The sequence below is a fragment of the Bos indicus genome, chromosome X (assembly GCF_029378745.1).
Source record: "Bos indicus isolate NIAB-ARS_2022 breed Sahiwal x Tharparkar chromosome X, NIAB-ARS_B.indTharparkar_mat_pri_1.0, whole genome shotgun sequence".
In the NCBI taxonomy this organism is placed as follows: domain Eukaryota; kingdom Metazoa; phylum Chordata; class Mammalia; order Artiodactyla; family Bovidae; genus Bos; species Bos indicus.
The window spans coordinates 80,230,683-80,258,242 of NC_091789.1; the positions used below are offsets into that span (position 1 = coordinate 80,230,683).

General features: G+C 39.0%; 1 protein-coding gene and 2 pseudogenes across 1 annotated transcript in view; 1 reads left to right on the forward strand and 2 right to left on the reverse strand.

Annotated features, from left to right (window-relative positions):
• The window catches only part of ATP7A (ATPase copper transporting alpha), a 130,921-nt gene extending 108,532 nt beyond the window's left edge, over positions 1-22,389 (reverse strand). The window contains exon 1 of the mRNA XM_070783433.1: positions 22,169-22,389. The gene's annotated coding sequence lies outside the window, so the exon portion shown is untranslated. The remainder of the gene's footprint in view (positions 1-22,168) is intronic.
• LOC139180868 (dnaJ homolog subfamily A member 1 pseudogene) lies at positions 375-1,811 on the reverse strand (annotated as a pseudogene).
• LOC139181541 (translation machinery-associated protein 7-like) lies at positions 13,094-14,998 on the forward strand (annotated as a pseudogene).
• Positions 22,390-27,560: the final 5,171 nt, after the last annotated feature.

A 27,560-nucleotide genomic window follows, 5' to 3' on the forward strand; every position in this document is an offset into this window, starting at 1 on the left:
TCTATCACTGATACCACAGGCTAAATTAAATTATACAGCATGCCATCTTCAAGTACAGTTGAGGCAATAGAATAAATGCAGAAGCATCACAATGAATCCCACTTACTACATACAGACCAACACTTCTCTACATTAATTTCTTTGTCTGACTGCCAGTTAAACACAGTTTTAATTTCATAGCTTAACAATTAAGGGTCATACACTGAAGTCAATACATATACCTGGCATTTCAATCTAAGCTATTCCATGTACATAGCTGAAATCAATTACAAAGTATGGCCTAACAAATGCTAGGGGAAATTTTTTAAAGTCATTTTTACAAGTACTAAACTTATCTTGCACACTGAAGTCATCATACATACAGGGCAAAGTCAGAGCTTTTATATTTGAGTTTATTCTTCATTTAACTTTTAAACACTACTATAGTTGAATATTAAAACAAAAGCAAGTAGTGAGCATATGATTATAGTCCTTCACTCAATCACTACTGCAAATAAAACACCAGCAGTGAGTGTTATTCACAGGCCCTACTAAGAGGTCTGACACTGAACACCACCCCGAGGATGATGTTCATCATCCTCGTATGCTTCTCCATTGTAATGGCGCCGTCTTTCCTGATTTGGATCAAAGTCCACTAATTCTACCTGGTCCATTTCATCAGTCTCTTCTACTTCCTTCCTCTCAGGCAGAAGTTTTTCCAGCAAAGAGAGTTTATCAGGAGAGAGAAAGCCATTCTCAGGAAAGTTTACCTTAAATTCAATGATTAGGCGACCCTTTTCGTATGGCCTACGATAAATTGGCATGCCTTCATTTAGCACACACTTGATATCTCCATGCTTGACAATTTGACCTGGATGAGAAGTGATGACTATGGTTCGGTTGTCAAGAGTAGATATTGGCTTTTGGAAGCCACACAACGCCTCAACCAGCTGTATGTCCATACACATGAAAAGGTCTTCTCCTCGTCGAGTAAAAACAGCATGGTCCTTCTGATCTAAAACAATGATAATATCTCCTGGCTCCAGTCCTGGTTCTTGGTCTCCTTCACCATGGAATGTTATCTTCTGGCCATCTTTCATGCCTTTGTCAATATGAACTTCTAGAATTTTCTTTTCTCGAACTATCTTCCTTCCATTGCAGCTTTTACATCTATCTTTAGGACTGATCCGCTCCCCATGGCCCTGGCACTCCATGCAGACAGACTGAATTTGCTGAACCATTCCAGGTCCTATCTGATGAATTCTTACTTGCATTCCAGTACCTCGGCAATTGGGACAGCATTCTACTGCTCCTTTTTTACCACCTCGGCCTTCACATTTGTCACAAATCACATTCTTTTGCAGAGCTAGTTTTCTTGTTGCACCATTATATAAATCTTCTAAAGTTACTGTAAGTTGATGGACAACGTTTTTACCTCTCCTCTCTCTCTGCATCCTGCCTCCTCCTCCGAAAAACATATCAAAGATGTCCATGGGGGAGCCAAAACCACCACCTGCTCCACCTTCTTTAATTGCCTGTTCTCCTCCTTTGTCATATAACTCCCTTTTCTTTGCATCAGAGAGCACTTCGTAAGCTTGAGAAATCTGTTTAAACTTCTCGCCTTCATTTGGATTCTTATCAGGGTGGTACTTCAAGGCCAGTTTCCTGTAAGCCTTTTTCAATTCTTCTTGGGTGGCATTGGGTTTGACCCCCAAAACATCATAGTAAGTGGTTTCTTTCACCATTTTCTACAGCCGGTGAGTGGGCCGATGCCGGTGTGGGGGAGCGGGAAGGAGCGCGTTGCTGTGCGCAGCTCGGGCAGCCGCCGCGGGAAGGAGCGCGTTGCTGTGCGCAGCTCGGGCAGCCGCCGCTCCTCCGCCTTTCACCGAGCGTTCTGGAAAGTTCCCCAGACTTAATTTTTTAATTGGACTTATGAATGCACTCTCCGAATGAAATTCATTCATATATAGGGGACTGACTGTACTTATAAAACTCTATGAATAAGCAGTTACAGACGGTTGCATGTTAAATGAAAATTTTGGCATTAGGAGATAATATGGTGGTTTGATTTTGAGAGAATCTTTCTGTTTTTAGGCTCAACAACAACAAATAACACCAATAAATCTGCCCTGGGAAAAATAATTTTAGAGGTTATACTGCCTTGATAATTAAAACATTAGTCATTTCAACCTGCCTAAAAATGGGATCAATAAAACTGATAAAACACTTTGCTGAACATTCTCTCTACTCAAAATGCTGAAAGACCTGGATCTCTACCCGGTCACATCATTTTTATCTGAGACTTACAGGTTGACATTGTTCCCAGAGAAAAAAATTCTTTGTGCAATATACTACAAGCAAAGGAATACAGTAATTTATTCTCATAACTTTTAAGGTACCTAATATAAAGATATTTTATATTTAAATTATATAGTACATGATGTTAGTTCTCATGTCCAGTCAACAGAACTTTTAACGCAACTGGAAACAAGTGAAAATAACTTATTCCTGAATTACATTCTAAGGATACAAATGAACACTTTTTTATTATTTTAGGAATCACACAGACAGAGCAGATAGATATGTGGTGAGCACTAAAGGTGGAGTCAGGAAACATGGGGTCAAGAATAAATTTCTATGCAAATTTGGGGAAGTCATTTAATTGCTCTCACAGTCGCAGTCTTTGCTCCAAAGATTCCCAGACTTCAAGGCAGAAATCCAATTCTGGATTTCGAAGCTCTCCACCCAAAGATCTTATTCATTAGGAGAGAAATGATGTCAAACAATCTGCACTTTTTAACAAACACCTCTGAAGATTCTAACACAGTAACGCAGAGACTATACATTGACAAACATAGTCCTAAATAATATGGGAATGATAGCTACTTAAACTGTATCATAAAGTTGTTATTTGGATCTAATGAAAAAAAGCAAGTAAAATAAGGAGATATATTCATAAAAATGTATACATTTTATAGAAAGTTTATGTGTATTAGATGATACACTTGATTTCCTGAAATGTAACTCTAACTATAGAGTTTATTAAGGTTTAGTTACTATAGAGAGGTATTAGTGAGTATAGTAGGATTGACAATTAAATATATCAAAATCAATTGCTTATACACTGACAATGAAAGTGAAAGTGAAAGTCGCTCAGTCGTGTCTGACTCTTTGCGACCCCATGGACTGTACAGTCCATGGAATTCTCTAGGCCAAAATACTGGAGTGGGTAGCCGTTCCCTTCTCCAGGGGATCTTCCCAAGCCAGGGATCGAACCCAGGTCTCCCACATAGCAGGAGGATTCTTTAGCAGCTGAGCCACAAGGGAAGCCCAAGAATACTGGAGTGGGTAGCAGAATAATCAACTAGAAAGTAGAATGGTAAAAGATCCATTCATATAGCACTGTACATTTCCCTGAAGAAAATATTTTAAATACTCAGTAATAAATTTAATAAGAAATGTGTAGGAAGATATTGTTAAAAGAGGTTAATTCTCTGCAAATTGGTCTATAAATTTAAGAGAGTCAGTGGAATTTTGAGGCGGGGAGAACCTGACACAATAATCCTCAGGTTCAAATGAAAGAATAAATATTTGAGGACACACTAATTTTGAAAGAGTGATAAGGAGGGTGTCTATATATACAACTTTATATCACTATATATAAAATAGTGACAGCATTTCAAGTACGTGAAGAAACAGTGGTTCATTAACAAATGACCTTGGGACAATCAGTTACTCACTTTGAAAAAAAATAAAAGTTAATTCTCTATATAATATACTTAAACTAAACTAAATTCTATATCAGGACTTCCCAAGCAGTCCAGCCATTAAGACTCCACACTTCCACTGCAGAGGGCACAGGTTCAATTCCATGTATTTAGTGGGATACTGTACAGCTAGGAAGTTTAAATATTCTGACATACAAAGACAGTCAATAGTATACTGAATAATAAGTCTTTGTTTTCAAAGGAGACACAGACAGACCAAAGTGAATGTTTGCATAAGAAAAAGTTTGGAAGACTATATATAGTTATCTTGGAGAGTAGTAATACTGTTAGTACTGTCTAACCACACTTAGGCAGATACTGTTAGAAGTATCAGGGTTTCCCTGATAGCTCAGCTGGTAAAGAATTCACCTGCACTGCAGGAGACCCTGGTTCAATTCGGGATGGGGAAGATTCACTGGAGAAGGGATAGGCTGCCCACTCCAGTATGGTTAGACAGACACACTCCTACACTGCTAGTGAAAGCATGAAATTATATTTTTCTGGAGGACAACTTGGCAGTATGTATCAAAAGTCTTTTAAAGTACTCACCACTTTTATATGCTGTTAGTGGCAGTATAAATGTGTACCACTTTTCTGGAGGGCAATTTGGCACTATTTACCAAAATTTAGAATGCACATGCCCTTTGATCTAGCAATTTCACTTCTAGGAATTTTATCTAGAAGGTCAGTTCAGTTCAGTTCAGTCGCTCAGTTGTGTCCGACTCTTTGCAACCCCATGAATCCCAGCACGCCAGGCCTCCCTGTCCATCACCAACTCCCGGCGTTCACTCAGACTCATGTCCATCGAGTCAGTGATGCCATCCAGCCATCTCATCCTCTGTCGTCCCCTTCTCCTCCTGCCCCCAATCCCTCCCAGCATCAGAGTCTTTTCCAATGAGTCAACTCTTCACATGAGGTGGCCAAAGTACTGGACTTTCAGCTTTAGCATCATTCCTTCCAAAGAATACCCAGGGCTGATCTTCGGAACGGACTGGTTGGATCTCCTTGCAGTCCAAAGGACTCTCAAGAGTCTTCTCCAACACCACAGTTCAAAAGCATCAATTCTTCGGTGCTCAGCTTTCTTCACAGTCCAACTCTCACATCCATACATAACCACTGGAAAAACCATAGCCTTGACTAGACGGACCTTTGTTGGGAAAGTAATGTCTCTGCTTTTCAATATGCTATCTAGAAGGTAGCCTCTAGGAATTTAATCTAGAAGTTAGGCTCATAAAGATATATATACAAGGATATTCATTGAAGCACTGTTTATTATAGAACAGAACTGAAAACAACTTTAAATGTTAACCAAAAAGGAACTAATTAAATAAAATACAGCACATCCACATGATGAAATATCATACAATCATTCTCTAAAATGAAGTAGGTCTATATTTCTTCACACAAGATGAACAAGATATGCTAAATGAAACCTGCAAAGTGCAAAATAGTATATGTATAGTATAAGCCCATGTGTGTAAAGAGGAAAAAGCAGAAATAGGTATTACAAAGGCTTGAAAATGCACTGAAGTGTTTTAGAATACAAAAGAAAGTGCTAACACTTTCTCTGAGGAGGGGCTGGGAATTCAGAGCATTCTACTTTTTTCACCCTGTGACTTTTTATTATTATGAGCATATATATTATTTTTGTTATGAAAAAGAAGCTTTCCATTTATTTCCTTACAGTATATTCCTGAAAGCAGTACTGCCATGTCAGAGTGGTAGCTGTAAGGAAATAAATGGAAAGACAATCAAAGATACTGTATAAACATAATATTCTTCACACACACACACAAAAAACCTGGATACAAGACTCAAAAAAATGAGGATTAGTAAAATAAATGATGATCCATGTATTTAGTGGAATACTGTACAGCTATGAAATTTAAATATTCTGACATAGAGAGACAGTCAATAGTATACTGAATAATAAGTCTTTGTTTTCAAAGGAGACATAGACAGACCAAAGTATATATTTGCACATGAAAAAGTTTGGAAGACTATATAAAGTTATCTTGGAGAGTAGTAATACTGATAGTACTGTTACGATTTTTTGCTGTGCTTTATGAAGTTTTCTACAGTTAATATATTATTTACTGAAAGAGAGTGACTAACAACCCATGTGAGGTCAACCCCATGCCTGCCTGTGCTATGTGCTCAGTGGTGTCTGACTCTTTGTGACCTCATGGACTGTAGACCACCAGGTTCCTCTGTCCATGGAACTTTCTAGGCAAGAATACTGGAGTGGGTTGCCATTTCCTCCTCCAGGGGATCTTCCTGACCCAGGGACTGAATCTGCATCTCTTCTATCTCCTGCATTGCAGACAGATTCTTTATCCACTGAGCCATAGGAGAAGCACTGGTCAAACCCATAAATCCTAGGAATTAGACAATTCAGACCACCGCCCATGTATATTCCTCAAAGAAGTTGAAATTCCACTTTGATTAATCCAATCCTGTTAGAATACTGGGCTATGTCTAGCTCTAGCAAGCTGTTTTACAATGGTCATATGATTCCTGATGTTTATGAGAAGATTTTAATTTATTAGAAAAAGAAGCACTAAAACTAAATAAGCCTTTTGAAAATGTATATTAAAATCTTGCTCTTGATAATATTTAAAATTTCAGAATACTTGTGAAAGAAAAGTACTTATCTCTTGTTAGCACCTTCCATTTTGGGCTGCCTAGAGCGCAAGATAAATGCTTTTCTGTAAGAGTCCAAGAAGCTCAAGTAGATATACTATGCTCAAAAAATTTATCATTACCTTACACAAATGGTCTACTGAATGACCTAGCAGTGGTAAAAGTTTTCCTGGTATGATCAGTAAATACCAGTGAAGTGAAAAGGTTTTTTTTGTTTTGTTAATATATGATTTCCCATTTTTAATTGAAAAGGACATTTCTATGACTTTCTACATGACTTGAGAGTTAAAAAGTTACATTTACTTTCATTAATTGAATTGTAGTGTATATGTTACCAACTTGACATACATCTTAAGAGAATAAATAGTTCCCTTTTTCTTCAGAACAAATATTAACACTAACCAACAGCGTATCTATTGATTTGGTGAGAACTGGCAAGAAGGGTATGTGGGAGGGGTGGGAGGGAGAGAGAACCATTCCATTACTTCCAAACTTCTCTCATGCTGCTCCTTTATAAACACTTCCCTATATCCCCAAACCCTGGCACCCACTAATCTCTTTCCCTTCCTATAGTTTTGCTTTTTCAGATTATCATATAAATGGAATAATACATTATGTAGCCTTTTAAATCTAGCTTCTTTCACTTAGCTAAATGCATTTTAAGATTCACCTGTGTTATTGCACGAATCAATAGGTAGTTCCTTTCTTATCATAGAGTAGTATTCCACAGTGTGGATATATAACAACCTGTTTATCCACCAGTTGAAATAACTGAGTTTTTTCCAATCTGGGGTGACTAATGCTGAATAATACTGCTATAAATATTCATGTCAGGTTTTTGTATGAATGTAAGTTTTCAGTTCTCTTGGATAGATAGCTAGAAATTAGTGCTGAGTCATATGATAAAAATGTTTAATTTCATAGGAAACTAACAAATTGTCTTCCAAAGTGGCTATTTCATTTTTCAATCCTACTAGCAATGTTCCAGTCGCTCTGACTTGCTAACCTTTGGTATTGTTGGTTTTGTTTTGACATTTTAATAGGAGCAATATGGTATCTCATTGTGATTTTTTTTAACTTTATTTCTCAGAGCATTTTTAGATCAGAGAAAAATTGAACAAAAAGTACAGAGATTTCCCATTTACTCCTTTCACCCCAACATGCAACCTCCCCAACTATGAACATCCTGAATCAGACTGGTATATTTATTACAATCAACACTGTGGTTTTAATTTGCATTTCTCTAATGATTTTAATTTGCATTTCTTTTATTTGTTACTTGAATATCTAGGTGAGGTGTTTATTCAGATCTTTTGCCTATTGGATTATTTCTCATTATTTTTTTCTTTATAAATCATTTTGCCTTGGTTTTTTTAACATTTATTTTTAATTGGAGGATAATTGCTTTAAAATGTTGTGTTACTTTCTGCCGTACAAAACCGTGATCAACTATGAGTATAGATATATCCCCTCCCTCTAGAGCCTCCCTCCCTGCCCTCCCCCGCATTGTTGACTTAAGGCTTTTTAAATTTTATTCTGGATATAACTTTCTGCCAGAAATGTGATTTGCAAATATTTTATCCCAGTTTGTGACTTGAGTTTTCATTTTCTTTCACAGTTTTTTTTTTTAATTTTAATAAAGTCTATATATCCATTTTTTTTCACCTATGGATTATGCTTTGGGGATAATATAGATTTTTAATCACATCTCTTTATGTCTTTCTTTATATGAGTAATATTTCTCCTAACTACCAGCCTCAGTCATAAAGTTGAAAACAAATAAAAACTGCCATCAATTTTGTTTAAATGGGTACAAAGTTTCATTTTGGGAAGATAAAAAGTTCCAGAGATGGATGGTGGTGATGGTGGCGTAACAATGTGAATGTATTTAATTTCAACAAACTGTACACTTAAAAATGTTTAAGCTGGGACTTCCTGGGTGGTCCAGCACTTAAGACTTCGAGCTTCCACTGCAGGGGGTGCAGTTTCAATCCCTGGTCAGGGAACTAAGATCTCACATGCCAAGTGGCCAAAAAGAAAAAAAAAAAGGTTAAGTTTTGTTTTATAATTTTACCATAATAAAAAGAAAAAATTGCCATCAAGCAACAGTATGTCAGGCAAGTGCCTGTTCTACAGCTCATGGACACTGTATGGCAGTGGTGAAACCAAAGTAATGGAACCAAAGCTTCACTTTACATGGATGATGAATGACAATCCATTTCCAGGATGAGAGGTAGCCAGCCAAAAGGGACATTGCCCAGGACTTTATAGAAAGGTTGCCTCATTTAGTCCTCATACTTACAAGGAAGATACTATACTATGCTTTTTTCACAATTAACGGAGCTGAGGCCTGGAAGGCAAAGTTGCCTATTCAAGTTTGACTCAGTAAATCAAGGAATGCAGATGAGAGAACAATCTGACACCAGCGCTCTCACTCCAGACCATTCCCTTATACGGTTTCCAAATCCATGAAGAAAAAGTCTCTATTCAGGTTTTGTTTTTAGATATATAAAAGTCTTAGGAAATTACAAATAATTTAACAAACATTCCTTGGGAACTGTTAACAGTAATTTCAATATATTGATTTCCCAAGGTACACTGAAAAAAGAAAAGCTATCTGCTATCTTTTTTTTTAATATATTTATTTAATTGAAGGCTAATTACTTTACAATATTGTAGTGGGTTTTGCCATACATTGACAGGAATCAGCCATGGATGTACATGTGTCCCCCATCCTGAACTCCTCCTCCTACCTCCCTCCCCATCCCATCCCTCAGGGCCATCCCAGTGCACTGGCCCTGAGCACCCTGTCTCATGCATTGAACCTGGACTGGCGATCTGTTTCGCATATGGTAATATACATGCTTCAATGCTATTCTCTCAAATCATCCCACCATTGCCTTCTTCCACAGAATCCAAAAATCTGTTCTTTATATCTGTGTCTCTTCTGCTGTCTCACATATAGGGTCATTGTTACCATCTTTCTAAATTCCATATATATGTGTTAATATGCTGTATAGGTGTTTTTCTTTCTGACTTACTTCATCCTGTATAATAGGCTCCAGTTTCATCCACCTCATTAGAACTGATTCAAACGCACTCTTTTTCGTAGCTGAGTAATATTCCATTGTGTATATGTACCACCACTTTCTTATCCATTTGTCTGCCAGTGGACATCTAGGTTGCTTCCGTGTCCTAGCTATTGAACACAGTGCTGCAATGAACATTGGGGTACACGTGTCTCTTTCAGTTCTGGTTTCTTCAGTGTGTATGCCCAGCAGTGGGATTGCTGGGTCGTATGGCAGTTCTAGTTTCAGTTTTTTAAGGAATCTCCACACTGTTCTCCATAGTGACTGTACTAGTTTACATTCCCACCAACAGTGTAAGAGGGTTCCCTTTTCTCCACACCCTCTCCAGCATTTATTGTTTGTAGACTTTTTGATAGCAGCCATTCTGACTGGCATGAAATGGTACCTCACTGTGGTTTTGATTTGCATTTCTCTGATAATGAGTGATGTTGAACATCTCATGTGTTTGTTAGCCATCTGTATGACTTCTTTGGAGAAATGTCTGTTTAGTTCTTTGGCCCATTTTTTGATTGGGTCATTTATTTTACTGGAACTCAGTGACAAGAGCTGCTTGCATATTTTTGAGATTAATTCTTTATCAGTTGCTTCATTTGCTATTATTTTCTCCTATTCTGAAGGCTGTCTTTTCACCTTGCTTATTTGCAATGGAGTGGGTAACAGTACTACACTTGAAGTCAAATGGCTTGGTATCAAATCCTGGCTCTGGCTTTGTGTTGAAATAACTTATGCATATTAGTTCTTATAAATTTTCTAATTGGGGTTGATAAAATCATAGAGCACTAGAAGCTATTCACTCAAAATATGTTACTTATCCTATTTTGAAGCTCCAAACTATGCATAAGCTTCTCTGAAATTGTGAAGACCCAGTAATGTTTAGAATAGTATTTTGAATCTCTATAAAAGTTAGCTATTATTGTTTATTAAAAAAGAGTTACCTTGGAGAAATCCCTTCATCTATAAAAATGGAAAGTATTTAAGAACAATGGCCATGGAATCAGGCTACCTTGGTTTAAATCCTAGTTCTGCTACTTGCCACCTTTAAAGCCCTAGGCCTGTCACTTTGTCTCTTTAAGCTTCAGTTTTCCATGGCTGAAAAATAAGAGTAATAATAACATTGCTGAGGTTAAAATGAGACAATCTGTGCAAACTGCTTAGCACAGTCCTTTGTATACAGTAAGCCATCAATGCCCATGAAATGTTGCTCTTTACTAATGCATATATATGGAATTTCGAAAGATGGTAATGACAACCCTGTATGCAAGACAGCAAAAGAGACACAGATGTATAGAACAGTCTTTTGGACTCTGTGGGAGAGGGAGGGGGGAATGATTTGGGAGAATGGCATTAACACATGTTTAATATCATATACGAAACGAATCGCCAGTCCAGGTTCGATGCAGGATACAGGAAGCTTGGGGCTGGTGAACTGGGATGACCCAGAGGGTATGGGGAGGGAGGTGGGAGGGGGGTTCAGGATGGGGAACATGTGTACATCCGTGGCGGATGCATGTTGATGTATGGCAAAACCAATATAATATTGTAAAGTAAAAAAAAAAAGAAAACCAACATATTGTACACTTTAAACTTAAATAAAATAAATAAAATAAAAACAAAATTTATAGGTTCAAACTACTGCACAATTGCACTCATCTCACACACTAGCAAAATAATGTTCAAAATTCTCCAAGCGAGGCTTTAATGGTACATAAACCAAGAACTTCTAGATGTTCAAGTTAGATTTTAAAAAGGCAGAGGAACCAGAGATCAAATTGCCAACATCTGCTGCATCATAGAAAAAGCAAGAGAATTCCAGAAAAACATCTACTTCTGCTTTGTTGACTACTCCAAAGCCTTTGACTGTGTAGATCACAACAAACTGTGGAAAATTCTTTGTGTGTGTGTGTGTATGGGAAATTCTTAAAGAGATGGGAACACCAGACCACCTTATCTGCCTCTTGAGAAATCTGTATGCAGGTCAAGAAGCAATAGTTAGAACTAGACATGGAACAACGGACTGGTTCAAAATTGGGAAAGGAATACAACAAGGCTGTATATTGTCACCCTGCTTATTTAACTTATATGCAGAGTACATCATGTGAAATGCCAGGCTGGATGAGGCACAAGCTGGAATCAAGATTTCTGGGAGAAACATCAATAACCTCAGATATGCAAATGACACCACCCTTATGGCAGAAAGCAAAGAGGAACTGAAGATCCTCTTGATGAAAGTGAAAGAGGAGAGCAAAAAACCTAGCTTAAAACTCAACATTCAAAAAACTAAGATCATGGCATCTGGTCCCATCACTTCATGGCAAATAGATGGGGAAACAATGCAAACAGTGACGGAATTTATTTTCTTGGGCTCCAAAATCACTGCAGATGGTGACTGCAGCCATGAAATTAAAAGATGCTTGCTCCTTGGAAGAAAAGCTATGACCAACCTAGACAGCATATTAAAAAGCAGAGACATTACCTTGCCGACAAAGGTCCATCTAGTCAAGGCTATGGTTTTTCCAGTAGTCATGTATGGATGTGAGAGCTGGATCATAAAGAAAGCTGAGTGCCTAAGAATTGATGCTTTTGAACTGTGTTATTGGAGAAGACTACTAAGAGTCCCTTGGACTGCAAGATCAAACCAGTCAATCCTAAAGGAAATCAGTCCTGAACATTCATTGGAAGGACTGATGCTGAAGTTAAAGGTCCAATACTTTGGCCACCTGATGCAAAGAACTAACTCCTTAGAAAAGACCCTAACGCTGGGACAGACTGAAGGCAGGAGAAGAAGTGGACAACAGAGGATGAGATGGTTGGATGACCTCACCGACTCGATGGACATGAGTTTGAGCAAGCTCCAGGAGTTGGTGATAGACAGCAAAGCCTGTCATGCTGCAGTCCATGGGGTCGCAAAGAGTCGGACGTGACTGAGTGACTGAACTGAACTTGAGGTAGGATTAGGAATTAAATTACAGGAAGGACATTTTGTAAATCTGTAGACAGCAGTACACTAAGCAATCAGTTCCTAGAGAACTGTCCCTTATCTCGTCTGGTGCTCATAAACATAAACCACTTCACTGAAAGTTACCCTCCACCAATCCTGCTAGATCACAATCTTCTTGTTTTATATTTTTTCATACCATTTATTGCTATTTGATTTTTATTTTCTCTATTTACTGTTTGTCTTCTTCTAAAATGTAAGCTCCATAAGAGCAGGGAGGCATAACAGTTAAAAGACTGAGTTAAGAGCCAGAGGGACTGGATATGATTCCTGTCTCTACTGCTTTCTAGCTGTGTGACCTCGAGCATGCTACTGAAGCTCTGCGCCTCAGTTTCCTTATCTGTAAGACAAGAATGTTAATGGCATCTGTTTCATAGAGTTCTTATGAGAATTAAGTGACTTTATATAAAGCACTTAGCAAAACCTACCATACAGTAAGTACTCAGTAAATGCTAGTATTGTTATCGACCCACTTCACGGCTATCATTCCAGCAGATTGAACAGTCCTTGGCATACAGCAGGCACCCAATAAACATTTATAGAGTAAATGAATAAGAAGAGCTCATTGCTGAGCCAGTCTTATAGCTCAAAAGGGTTCCTAAAAGAAAGTGTTGGGGATGATGGAGAGGGACTGGGGTAAGTTACCTACTGTGAGGTCAAAGCCTCTGTTCAGGTATCAGCTTCCACACTAAGGAAAAAAGTCTGCTGGTCACTGTGGAATATCATTTAAATTCTAGAACTGCCTTTGGCAGCTATGCTATGCTATGCTATGCTAAGTCACTTCAGTCGTGTCCCACTCTGTGCGACCCCATAGACGGCAGCCCACCAGGCTCCCCCATCCCTGGGATTCTCCAGGCAAGAACATTGGAGTGGGCTGCCATTTCCTTCTCCAATGCATGAAAGTGAAAAGTGAAAGTGAAGTCGCTCAGTCGTGTCTGACTCTCAGCGACCCCATGGATGGCAGCCTAACAGGCTCCTCCATCCATGGGATTTTCTAAGCAAAAGTACTGAAGTGGGGTGCCATTGCCTTCTCCGATGGAAGTCCCTGAATACCACCTCTTTCCTCAGCTAACACTTATTGAGTGGTTACTTAGCATGTGTTAACTCATTGAACCCTTACAATAACCTTGAGGTAAACAGTACAATTACTCCCCTCTTACAAATGAGAACACAGAAGCACAAATAGGTTAAGTAACTTTTGCAAGGTCACACAGCTAATAAGTAGCTAAGCCTGAATTTAAACTCAAAAAGTCTAGTTCTAGACCCCATCCTTTTAGCAGCTAGCTGTTTTGTTTGTTTGTTTGTTTTGTTTTGTTTTTTTCATTGTAAAACACTGACATGTTAATGTCTGGAATTCTTTTCTATAGGGTCATTTGTTTTTCAGAAGAATAATTCTCCAATCTCCTGCCTGGTAAGCATATACCAGGACACTAAATTTAAAGCAAGGTGAGGGGAAGGGGCTAACCACTCGGTCTGAAGACTTCCACTCAATCTCCCTGTTCTCAGCCTTTTGTTTCAGTGCCCTTCACTCTGCCCCCTGTCCAGGAGCTCAAAGCCTGTCAGGTTCACTTAGGTCAGAGACTCTCCTCTGGGTCTCCTATCACTCAAGGTGGGTGGAAGTTGGGGGGGGGGGCAGGTGGACGCATCACCTTACTGCAGCATGAAAGGGAAGAGACCTAAGGGGTCCAATCCCATTCTGTCAGTTTTTAAAACATTTCCCTTATTTTCAGCCCTGGATCACCTCCTTACCTTTTAGGAAAAACCACTTACCTTCAAATTCTAACCCTCTCATGTGTCCTGTGAGATAAAATAACTCACTTCTCCAATGGAACAAGATAGCCCAGAGATAAACCCACACACCTATGGGCACCCTATCTTTGACAAAGGAGGCGAGAATATACAATGGGAAAAAGACTCTCTTCAATAAGTGGTGCTAGGAGAACTGGACAACTACGTATAAAAGAATGAAATTAGAACACTTCTTAACACCATATACAAAGATAAACTCAAAATGGATTAAAGATCCCCGATTCTTATTGCAGCACTGTTTACAATTGCCAAGACATAGAAACAACCTAAATGTCCATTGACAGAAGAATGGATAAAGAAGATGTGGTACGTATACACAATGGAATATTACTCAGCCATTAAAAACAACAAAATAATGCCATGTGCAACAACATGGATAAACCTGGAGATTATCACACTAAGTGAAGTAAGTTGGACAGAGAAAGACAAACAGCATATGGTATCACTTACATGCACAATGTTTTAAAAACTGACACAAACAAGTTTGTTTCCAGTGGCAGAGTCTGGGGAAGGGCTGGCAGGCACCATATTGGGCAGCAAAGGTGGCAAGAAGCCCCTGAATCAGCCCAAGAATCAAGCCAAGGAGACGGACGAGGAAGATACGGTATTCAAGCAGAAACAGAAGGAGGAGCAGAAGAAACTTGAGGCTAAAAGCCAAGGCTGTGGGGAAAAGTCCCCTGGCCACAGGTACAATTAAGAAATCTGGCAGCAAGTAAGCTGTTCCTTGTGCCTGAGGCAATGATGATGATCCTTAGTTTTATTCCAATTTAAATATCTGAATCCCCTGTCATAACATCTGTTGCCACCTATAGCTAGAATGTAGTGTTGTCTTGGAATCCACTGTACATTTAAGAATAAACTTTTGGGACTTCCCTTGTGGTCCAGTGGCTAAAACTCAAGGCTCCCAATGCAGGGAGCCCAGGTTCAATCCCTGGTTAGGGAACTAGATCCCATATGCCACAACTAAGACCTGATGCAGCCAAATAAATATTTTTTAAAGTTCTCGGTTCACCTACTGTTGAAGCCTAGCTTGAATGATTTTGAGCATAACCTTGCTAGCATATGAAATGGGCACAACTGTATGATAATTGGAACATTCTTTGGCATTGCCCTTCTTTGGGATTAGAATGAAAACTGACCTTTTCCAGTCCTGTGGCCCCCGCTGAGTTTCCCAAATTTGCTGACATTCTGAGTGCAGCACTTTCACAGCATCATCTTTTAGAATTTTAAATAGCTTGGCTAAAATTCTGCCAACTTTGTTTGCAGTAATTTTAACTGTGGTCCACCTGAATTCACACTCCAGCATGTCTGGCTCTAAGCAAGTGACCAAACCATCGTGGTTAACATCTCTGTTTTTTAATACTGTCTAGGTTTGTTGTAGCTTTCCTTCCAAGGAGCAAGCCTTTTAATTTCATGGCTGCAGTCACTGTCTGCAGTGAAATTGGAGCCCAAGAAAATAACATCTGTCACTTATCCCCCTTAACTTGCCATGAAGTCATGGGAACAGGTGCCACGATCTAAAGTTTTTTAACGTTGAGTCTTAAGCAAGCTTTTTCACTCTCCTCTTTTACCCTCATCAAAAGACTCCTTAGTTCCTCTTCACTTTCTGCCATTAGAGTGGTATCATCTGCATATCTGAGCTTATTGATATTTTTCCTGGAAATATTGATTCCAGCTTGCGATTCATCCAGTCTGGCATTTTGCATAATGTACTCGGTTCACCTACTGTTGAAGCCTAGCTTGAATGATTTTGAGCATAACCTTGCTAGCATATGAAATGGGCACAACTGTATGATAATTGGAACATTCTTTGGCATTGCCCTTCTTTGGGATTAGAATGAAAACTGACCTTTTCCAGTCCTGGGGCCCCTGCTGAGTTTCCCAAATTTGCTGACATTCTGAGTGCAGCACTTTCACAGCATCATCTTTTAGGATTTTAAACAGCTTGGCTAAAATTCTGCCAACTTTGTTTGCAGTAGTTTTAACTATGGTCCACCTGAATTCACACTCCAGCATGTCTGGCTCTAAGCAAGTGACCAAACCATCGTGGTTAACCTGGTCAATAAGATGTTTTCTGTATAGTTCTTCTGCGTATTCTTGCCACCTCTTCTTAATCTCTTATGATTCTGCTAGGCACTTAACCATTTGTGATCTTTATAATGCCCATCCTTGCATGAAATGTCCCCTTGATATCTCCAATTTTCTTAAGGAGATCTTCAGTCTTTCCCATTCTATTATTTTCCTCTATTTCTTTGCAGTGTTCATTTAAGAAGGGCTTCTTATCTCTCCTTGCTTTTCTCTGGAACTCTGCATTTAACTGGGTATATCTTTCCCTTTCTCCCTTGCTTTTTGCTTCTCTTCTTTCCTCAGCTATTTGTAAAGCCTCCTCAGACAACCACTTTGCCTTCTTGCATTTCTTTTTCTTGGGGATGGTTTTGAACACTGATTCTGTATAGTGTTATGAATCTCTGTCCATAGTTCTTCAGGATTTTGCCTACCAGATCTAATCCCTTGAATCTATTTGTCTCCTCTACTGTATAAGCATAAGGGATTTGATTTAGGTCGTACCTGAATGGTTAAGTGGTTTTCCCTATTTTCTTCAATTTAAGCCTGAACTCTGCAATAAGAAGCTCATGATTTGACCCGCAGTCAGCTCCATGTCTTGTTTTTGCTGACTGTATAGAGTTTCTCCAGATTCAGCTACAAAGAATATAATCAATCTGATTTCAGTATTGACCATTTGGTGATATCTGTGTGTAGAATCATCTCTTGTGTTGCTGGAAAAGAGTGTTTGCTATGACCAGTGTGTTCTCTTGACAAAACTCTGCTAGTCTTTGCCCTGCTTCACTTTGTACTCCAAGGCCAAACTTGCCTGTTATTCCAGGTATCTCTTGACTTTCTACTTTTGCATTCCAGTCCCCTATGATGAAAAGGATCTTTTTTGGGTGTTAGTTATAGAAGGTCTTGTAGGTTTTCATAGAACCAGTCAACTTCAGCTTCTGTGGCATTAGAGGTTGGGACATAGACTTGGATAACTGTGATGTTGGTTTGCTTTGGAAACAAACCAAGATCATTTTGGAGATTGCATTTAAGTACTGCATTTCAGACTGTTCTGCTCACTATGAGGGCTACTAAATTTCTTCTAAGGGTTTCTTGCCCATAGTAGTAGACATAACGGTCATCTGAATTAAATTCACCCATCCTCATCCATTTTAGTTCACGGATTCCTAAGATGTCGATGTTCACTCTTGGCATCTTCTGCTTGAAGATGTCCAACTTACCTTGACTCATGGACCTAATCTTCCAGGTTTCTATGCAATATTGTTTATTCTTTATAGCATCAGGCTTTACTTTCACCACCAGACACATCCACAACTAAGTGTCATTTCCGTTTTGGCCCAGCCACTTCATTCTTTCTGGAGCTATTAGTAATTGCCCTCTGCTCTTCCTGTAGCATACTGGACACCTTCCAACCTCGGGAGCTTAGCTTCTGGCATATATCTTTTTGCCTTTTCATACTGTTTATGGGGTTCTCACAGCAAGAATACTGGAATGGATTGCCATTTCCTTCTCTAGTAGACCCCATTTTATCAGAACTCTTCACTATGACCCATCTATCATAGGTGGCCCTGCAGAACATGACTCATAGCTTCAATGAGTTAGCCCCTTCGCCACCACAAGGTGGTGATCCATGAAGGGATCACTTATGCACAACAGAAAGAAAAAGTAAGATTCAAAATCCCATGACTTATCATTTGCCCTGAAGTTAAGAAACAGGAATTCACAGGTTAGTTTTATCATAAACAAAGTGGACAAACTCTAAGGCAATCTTTTTTTTTTTTTTTTTTTTTTACTGAGATACAGTTGATTTACAGTATTATGTAGGTTTCAGGTATTACAATATAGTGATTCACAATTTTTAAAGGTTATATTCCTTTATAGTTTTTATGAAATATTGGCTATATTTCCTGAGTTGTACAATATATCCTTTATAGCTTCTTTATTTCATATGCAATTGTTTGTACTCTTAATGTCATACCTGTATCTTGCCCCTCCATTCTTCCCTCTTCTCACTGGTAACCACTAGTTTGTTCTCTATTATCTATGAGTCTGTTTCTTTTTTGTTATATTCACTAGTTTGCTGTATTTTTCAGTCTCCACATATAAGTGATACCATACAGTATTTGTCTTTCTCTGTCTGACTTATTTCACCTAGCATAATACCCTCCAAGTCCATCTATGTTGTTGCAAATGGCAGGATTTCATCCTTTTTTATAGATGTGTAATATTCTATCGTGTGTGTGTGTGTGTGTGTGTGTGTGTGTGTGTGTGTATGCAGTTGCTTTATCCATTTATCTGTTGATGGATGCTTAGGCTGCTTCAATATCTCAGCAATTGCAAACAATGCTATTATAAACATTGGGGTACACATATCTTTTCAAATCAGTCATTTTGGTTTTTTCAGGTGTATACCCAGGAGTAGAACTGCCAGGTCATATAGTAGTTCTATTTTTAATTTTTTGAGAAGCTGCTATACTGTTCTCACAGTGGCTGTACAAATTTGTATTCCCACCAACAGTGTATGAGGGTTTCCTTTTCTTCACATCCTCATTAGGCAATCTTAATCATACTGTGACATTCAAAGTCAAATATTAATTTATTCCTTTATCTATCATCATACAATGAATTTAAGGCTTTAAAACAATCTGAAGGCTACAAAGGTTTTTATGACTAAAATAAATCTTGCTGCTGCTAAGTCGATTCAGTCATGTCTGACTCTGTGCGACCCCATAGATGGAAGCCCACCAGGCTCCCCCATCCCTGGGATTCTCCAGGCAAGAACACTGGAGTGGGTTGCCATTTCCTTCTCCAATGCATGAAAGTGAAAAGTGAAAGTGAAGTCGCTCAGTCGTGTCTGACTCTTAGTGGCCCCATGGACTACAGCCTACCAGGCTCCTTCATCCATGGGATTTTCCAGGCAAGAGTACTGGAGTGGGGTGCCATTGCCTTCCTATTATTACCTAATTAGAAACAGATGAGCAAGATAAAATACCTTGCTTTAGATGGACAATACTTAATGACATACGACACCAATTTGATTGCTAATATGTAAAAAAAAGGTACTTACAGCTATGATAAGTAATTATTACCAAGATATTATGGCTATAAATCTGGACTAAAAATTGATATTAATAACTAACAGTAAAATAAGGGAAAGCATTTATTGGTCAAAATGAAATTAGCTGTATATAAACAATTCATATTAATATTACTGTTTTAATAATATTATTAATATACTTACCAATAATCAACACAATATACTTTCTATTTTAATACTATTATATTAATGATTAGTAGTTCAATTAGAATTCTTAGACTAAATAATTTTATCATTACCAAAAAAGTCAGACACCTTTTCTCCCTACCATTTTAAGTGAAAGGATCAACAAAGGAAATTACATGTACTCTTTAACAACTAAGCTCTCTAAGCTTTGGTTAGCTCAATATCAACTCTTAGTATCCTAATGACCCTAGAGATCAGCTACAAATTTATCCTAAATATGCCAAACAATTTTGTTCAGCAGGCTCTCCACTGTGAAATTCTTCCTTTCCATTCTTCTACCTTTGTTGATAAGTGTTTTAGGTCTTAACAGAAGCCCTCTTAATGCCCTTTTCTCCTGAGTGGCAGGTAGCATGCTTCAAGTAAACATTCAGGAGTTGGGAAACAATTTTCTCCACATTTTCAAGAAATATACAGTGTTCTGTAAACTCAGGTGGGATCAGGGGAAGGAAGTAATTCCAGTATTATTCCCTCCCTATCTGCTTTGGTTGTGACATCAAATCCACAAGCAGATCAGGAGCAATTACAATATCAAACAAAACACTTTAACTGTTTAGAAACAAAATTAACTAAGGTAAATAATTTCTGTAAGATGTGGAATAACCCATTTATTCCAATTAGTAAATTGTTAAAATGCTTCCCTGACTACAGGTCTGGAAAAATCTCCTGATTATAGGTCTAGAAAACCAAATGTCTACACTGCTGCTGCTGCTGCTGCTGTCGCTTCAGTCGTGTCCGACTCTGTGCGACCCCATAGACAGCAGCCCACTAGGCTCCTCTGTCCCTGGGATTCTCCAGGCAAGAACACTGGAGTGGGTTGCCATTTCCTTCTCCAATGCATGAAAGTGAAAAGTGAAAGTGAAGTCGCTCAGTCGTGTCCGACTCTTAGTGACCCCATGGACTGCAGCCTACCAGGCTCTTCCGTCCATGGGATTTTCCAGGCAAGAGTACTGGACAGGGGTGCCATTGCCTTCTCCGAATGTCTACACTAGAGAACTATAAAGCAAAAATAGGTTAAAAAATTTAATCCTTCAGCCATAGTTGTATAATTCTAAAAAAAGATGGGCAACATGGGACAAAGCACAGTTAATTGGCTTACTTTATATTCATTTCCTTCAAAGATAGAAGTATCTGTGAAAACTGATGTAATCTACCAATATCAACACATTTGAGCCCACAAAGATGATGAAATCAGTTTTCTAATAGTGCTGGAACATATTTGTGAAACCAGAAACACCTTACCCTTTCACTTTAATGCAACACATTCGAAAAGTATTGTGACACTATTTCTGCCATACTATCTCAGCAATTAAGTAAACAAGTGATATGAAAGCCACCTGAAGACAGATCTACAAATGAAACACATGGTTGCTGGGGTAACAAACTGAACTGAAATAGGCCAACTGTCATCTGTTTCTCTCCCACCCTGCACCCTCATTGTGATTTATATCCTAAGAAAGATTTGTTTAAAAGCAAAACTGTAAAACCTTTAAAAGGTGAACTTCCCTTAAATAAAGATGAGTAGAAGGACTTTTGAGACAAAACCCCCAAATATCTTTCTCATTTATGCCAATGCCTGTATCATGACAGACAAATCTCTCCTCACAATTTACTTTCCCAACTGGCAAGAGAAAATTTTCACTCACTGGGGTGTCAAAAGTCTAGATGAAAGTTTGCCATGCATTTTTAAATATGTAGATAAAAGCAGTTACAATGAGGAATTTATAAGAAAGAATATGTTGCCTTAGATCTCTCACAGAAGTAAAGCTTGTGGTATGTTGGGGTTATTTTTGCTTGCTCTTTTTGAACTCAAATTGAATGTAAACTCTCTTTAGGCCAGGGACTTTGTCCTGTTTCTTGTGTATACCCCTACCACACCCCACACCTCAATACTACTTAATTCAATGTTCTGCACATATTCTCAATACAAAGTCATACTACTGTAGATGAAGAGGCTGTAATTAAAACAAATATCAGATGCTGAAAAAAAAAAAAGGCTTGTGAAAAGATAGAAGAGTTGCTAGTGCTTAGGATAAACCTCAACATACACAACAAAAAGTGTCAAAGACAAAGATGCCACAGAGTACAATAAGGATGGAGGGTAGCTTTACAGGGAAGGGGGCAGAATGAACAAAATGAAATGGAAACAAAAGTCTTCTCCCAGTTTAGTGCATACTCCCAGAACGAGACAAGAAGCAAGATATACAATTTCTTTACATTATTTCATTAACGGTGATCAGTCCATGTGACTTCCAATACAGTGCACAGACCTTGTACCATCAATTAATTAGGTAACATGGGCTATGGACTACCAGGACACTTCCTCAGGAGGGGACAAGAAAGCGACAGGGGGTCAGGACCTAATCTCCCCTCCTCTATGCTCTGCTAGGGGAGGTAAAACAAGACTGTAGTAAATACCTGACTTGTGAAGAAGAGAGAGTTTGGAAACACCCTCATATTAAAATGATATTCTTGTTCCACTCAGTAGTACAGACAGACAGTACAGAATACCCCTCCAATAGAAGGGGACTGATACAGGGCTTACCTGTATTTTTCTCTGTCCTATGGTTAAACCTCCGGAGCTACGCAGCCGGTGGCGGCAACAAATCCACACGCGTGGCCTCCGATCTCACACTCCGGCAGAAGTCACCGTAGCCCCGGCGGCGATGGCGACGGCGGCGGAGACCACCGCGATTGCGGCGGCAGCCCCAACTCCTCCCTCAGCTGCTTCTCTTGCTCCACCCAACGCCGCCAGGCCGCCGCTTTGACCCAACCCTCCCTCCTCTCGACTTCCGGGTGACGCCCCGACCGGAAGCAGCCAGCGAGGTGGAGGGACGCGTCACGAGAAAGGAGAAAAGCGCAGCGGACTGTCAAGCGTCTCCCGCCCCCTGCTGCTCCCAGGCTGACACACAGCTTCGGTTGGAAATTTTCCTTCTTGGTGCTGAGAGGCCTCTTCCCATTTCGCCAAGGGCAAAACAACACCCTCCCGCCACCAAAATACGTAGTTTCCTAATGTGAAGCCAAGAAATACTTTAGACCTCCTTATAAATCTTCTTCTGGGTAGTTCAGCCTTTCACAGCATGAAATTAACGTGCCCCTGTCAGATTGTGTAGCGTAACCCCGGGTGTGAATGTCAGAACTATGAACTTATCCCTCGATTGAGAAATGATCTCTGTACGCGCTCTGGTTAGGCCTTGGGAAATCACTTTCTTTGCGCGAAGTGGAATTCGCTTTGCTTCACTTCCGTGTTTCTCCAACAAAAAGGTGAACAATGTACCTCAAAAGTTTAAAAAAATCCATGGCTGAGGCTTGAAAGAGTGATATCAGATTCTGAGTGAGAACACCACATGTATGTGAACTCGTAAGGCCTAGGAAGCTAAAGCTTTCTTGCAAAACAAATGCGGGGGACAAGGAGGGATCTGTTCCAGCTCAGCACCCTACTGAGAAACCTTGTAAGTGGATTCTGCTCTGCTTTTCACCATGCCAATGCAGTCAGTCAGGCTGGGCGGCAGAGCCTTGGGTTTCGCTCTCCGGAGAAATCGGTTTGTCTTGGGCGGGCCGGAGAAAACCCAAACATTGGAGCAAAACCAGAAACAGAACCAGAACACACTATTTCCTTTTGAGGAAACTAGTGAACTTACTAGTGGGCTTCCCTGGTATGTCCGCTGGTAAAGAATCCTCCTGCAACACAGGAGACCATGGTTTGATTCCTGGGTCGGGAAGATCTGCTGGAGAAGGGATAGGCTACCCACTCCAGTATTCTTGGGCTTCCCTGGTGGTTATGACGGTTAAGAATCCACCTGCAATGCGGAAGACCTGGATTCGCTCCCTGGGTTGGGAAAATATCCTGGAGGAGGGAAGGGCAACCCACTCCAGTAGTCTTGCCTCAAGAATCCCCATGGACAGAGGAGCCTGGAGGGCTGCTTGCTATCCATAGGGTCGCAAAAGAGTTGGACACGACTGAGCGACTAAGCACAGCACACAGCAGTGAACTTACATGATTGTTAGCATTCAAGGAAAAGCTGTTTTATTCCCTGGCAGATTGTATAGCAGTTGTTTAGAATTTATTCATCCTGCATAACTGAAACCTTATACCCATTGATTAGCAACTCCTCATTTCCCTTACCCTCTGCCCCAGGCAACAACCGTTCTAGTCTCTGCTTGTAGGATATTGACTATTTCAGGTTTTCTTAGCTAAGTGGAACCATGTAGTAGTATATGTCCTTCTGTGACTGGTTTATTTCACTTAATGTTCTAAAAGTTCATCTATGTTGCCACATATTGCAGAATTTCCTTCTTTTTTAAAGTCTGAATAATATTCCATTGTGTGTATGTATGTGTGTATATATATATATATATATTTTTTTTTCTTTAGTCATTCATCTGTTGATGGGCATTTAAGTGCTTTCCACGTCCTGGCTGTTTCAGATAGTGCTGCAGTGATCATGGGAGTGCTACTATTTCTTCAATTCTTTTGGAAAAGTACTCAGAAGTGGAATCAGGGCATCATATGGTAGTTCTATTTTTAATTTTTGGAAGAACTTCCCTACTGTTTTCCTTAGCATTTGCACCAACAATATACAAGGGTTCCACTTTCTCCACATCCTTGCAAACACATGCTGTCTTTTGGGGGTTTGTTGTTGTTGCTGTTCATAGCCATTCTAACATGTTTGAGGTGATATTGTGGTTTTGATTTGCATTTACCTGATGTTGAATGTCTTTCCATATATTTGTTTGCCATTTGTGTATCTTTGAGAAATATCTAATCAAGGCTATAGCCCATTTTTAAATAGAGCTATTGCTTCCCCCCCCCAAATATGGAGTTGTGGGAATTCATTATATATTTTGGAGCATAACCCCTTATGAGATATATAGCTTGCAAATATTTTCTCCCAATCCTTAGATTGTCTTTTCACTCTGTTGTTTCCTTTGATATGCAGAAACCTTTTCGTTTGATATAGTCCAACGTGTTCATTTTTGCTTTTGTTACTTACACTTTTGGTACCATATCCATAAAATCATTGTCAAGACAAATGTCATGCAGTTTTTCCCCTATATTTTCTTCTACAAGTGTTAATTACATTTAAGTCTTTAATTCATTTTGAGTTGATTTTTGTGTGTGCTGTGCATTCTCAGTCACTCAGTCATATCTGACTCTTTGAGACCCTGTGGACTGTAGGCCACCAGACTCCTCTGTCTATGGGATTTTCCAGGCAAGAATACTGGAGTGGGTTGCCATTCCCTACTCCAGAGGATCTTCCTGATCAAGGGATCAAACCCATGTCTCCTGCACCAGCAGGCGATTCTTTCCCACTGTGCCACCTGGGAAGCCCTATATGCTGTTAAAATAAATGCCCAAGTTCATTCTTTTGTATGTGGCTATCTAGTCTCATTTGTTCAAGAGACTATCCATTCCCCATTGTGTATTTTTGTCACTAATTCAGTACAGTTGCAAGTTACAAAATGAACTTATAAAAATCAGTTTCATTTCTATGTTTTAACAATGAATCATCTCATTTATTGATTAACAACAAAACGTTTATGAGAGAAAGAAAAAAAATGAGAATGGAGACACATATGATGTTCATTGATGAGAAGACTCAATATTGCTAAGATGTCAGTTCATCCCAAATTGATATGTATATTTAATTAAATAACAATCAAAATACAGCCAACTGGGGGCTTCCCTGGTGGCTCAGTGGAAAAGAATATGCCTGCCAATGCAGGGGACACAAGTTTGATCCCTGGTCTGGGAAGATCAACATGCTGCAGAGCAACTAAGCCTGTGTACCACAACCTTTGAGCCTGTGTTCTAGAGCCTAGGAACCACAACTACTAAGCCCAAGCATTGCTACTACTGAAGCTTGTGCACCTGAGAGCCCCAGCTCCGCTTCAAGAGAAACCACCACAGTGAAAAAACCTGAGCACCACTACAGAAAAGCCCAAGCAGCAATGAAGACCCAGCACAGCCAAAACTAAAAAATAAATAAATAAAATTTAAAAACAAAAAACACAGCCAACTGTGTGAAAAATGGTACAAATGACTTGAAAAAAAATACTATTTGGCAATTTTTCATATAATTAAACATACCCTACCATATGACTCAGCAATCCCATTCTTAAGTATTTATCAAAGATTAATAAAAATATATATCCACAAAAAAATGTACAAAATGTTGTACAAAAAATGTTTAGTGACTTTATTTATAATAGCAATTGGAAAAAGTCCAAACATCTATAAAAGGAAAATGGATAAATAAATGATGGTGTATTCAGACAATAAAAGGAAAATTTTAAGACACATGCAATAGCATGTATGAATATCAAAAATATTGTATTGCACGAGGGAAGCCAGCAACAAAAGAGAACATGTACTGTGATTCCATTTATATGAAGTTCAAAGAAGGCAAATAAACTGTGGTAATAAAAATCAGAAAAGAAAAACAATAAACTATCTGAAAAGGGAATTAAAAATCCCATTTAAAATAGCATGAAAATATAAAACACTTAAGTAAACTTAAGTAAGGAGTTGAAAGACCTTGTACACTGAAAACTTTAAGATACTGATGAAAGAAATTTGAAATACAAATAAATAGAAAGATATCCCCCCAAAAAGCTCAAAAATTTTTACTTCATAGCTTTTTTAAATTCATGTTTTAGTTTCATAATTTTTACATGTGCGTTATTTGGAGTTGGGACAGAGATCTCACCTCACACTACCTTCATATCACTGTTCTAAGCCCTCAACCACTTCCCCATTTATTCATTCATTTGTCCAAGATTTTAAAAATCTATAGAACTCCAAAGATGCAAAGAACATTAGAGTATCTATCACCCTTAGATTAGACAGTATTGAGATGGCTAAAATGTAACAATACATTTTAAGTGTTACATTTAAGTGGTACAGAAAGCATTTCAGGAAAAAAAGTATTTTTTATTCCTGAATCTGTCATTTTAAAAAGCAGCCAAATTCTAGAATTTTTTAAACTATAAATATTGAAAGTAAGAGGGAGAGGCTCTGTGTTGCTAATTTTGAAGCAACATGTGGTCTTTTCTTGCTTTCTCTCATTAAACATCAGTCATAAGATGTTGGGGGAAAATAATCACAGGATTATTTATATTTTCATCTTGAACCACTTAACAAGTTAAACAGTTGCAGAACTAAGTACACAAAATGGAAATATTATTGTGAAATTGTAAAAGTGGCAAATAGTATCTGTATTTACATGTTTATAATAATTTTTATCCTGTTTCAAATCCCTATTAAGCCTTGACAGGCAATACTTTAAAAACTGCCAATAGAGCATATACTGCTGCTGCTGCTAAGTCGATTCAGTCATGTCCAACTCTGTGCGACCACATAGACGGTAGCTCACCAGGCTCCCCAGTCCCTGGGATTCTCCAGGCAAGAACACTGGAGTGGGTTGCCATTTCCTTCTCCAACGCATGAAAGTGAAAGTGAAGTCACTCAGTCGTGTCCGACTCTTAGCGACCCCATGGACTGCAGCCTACCAGGCTCCTCCGTCCATGGGATTTTCCAGGCAAGAGTACTGGAGTGGGGTACCATTGCCTTCTCCAGAACATATACTGAGGAAGCCACAATTGAAAAAGACACATGTAGCCCAATGTTCACTACAGAACTATTTACAATAGTTAGGACATGAACACAACCTAGATGTCCATAGACAGATAAAGAAGCTGTGGTACATATATGTATAATGGAGGATTACTCAGCCATTAAAAGGAATACATTTGAGTCAGTTCTAATGAGGTGGATGAACCTCAGTTCAGTTCAGTCAGTTCAGTTGCTCAGTCGTGTCCGACTCTTTGCGACCCCATGAATCTCAGCACATCAGGCCTCCCGGAGTTCACTCAAACTCATGTCCATCGAGTCAGTCATGCCAACCAGCCATCTCATCCTCTGTCGTCCCCTTCTC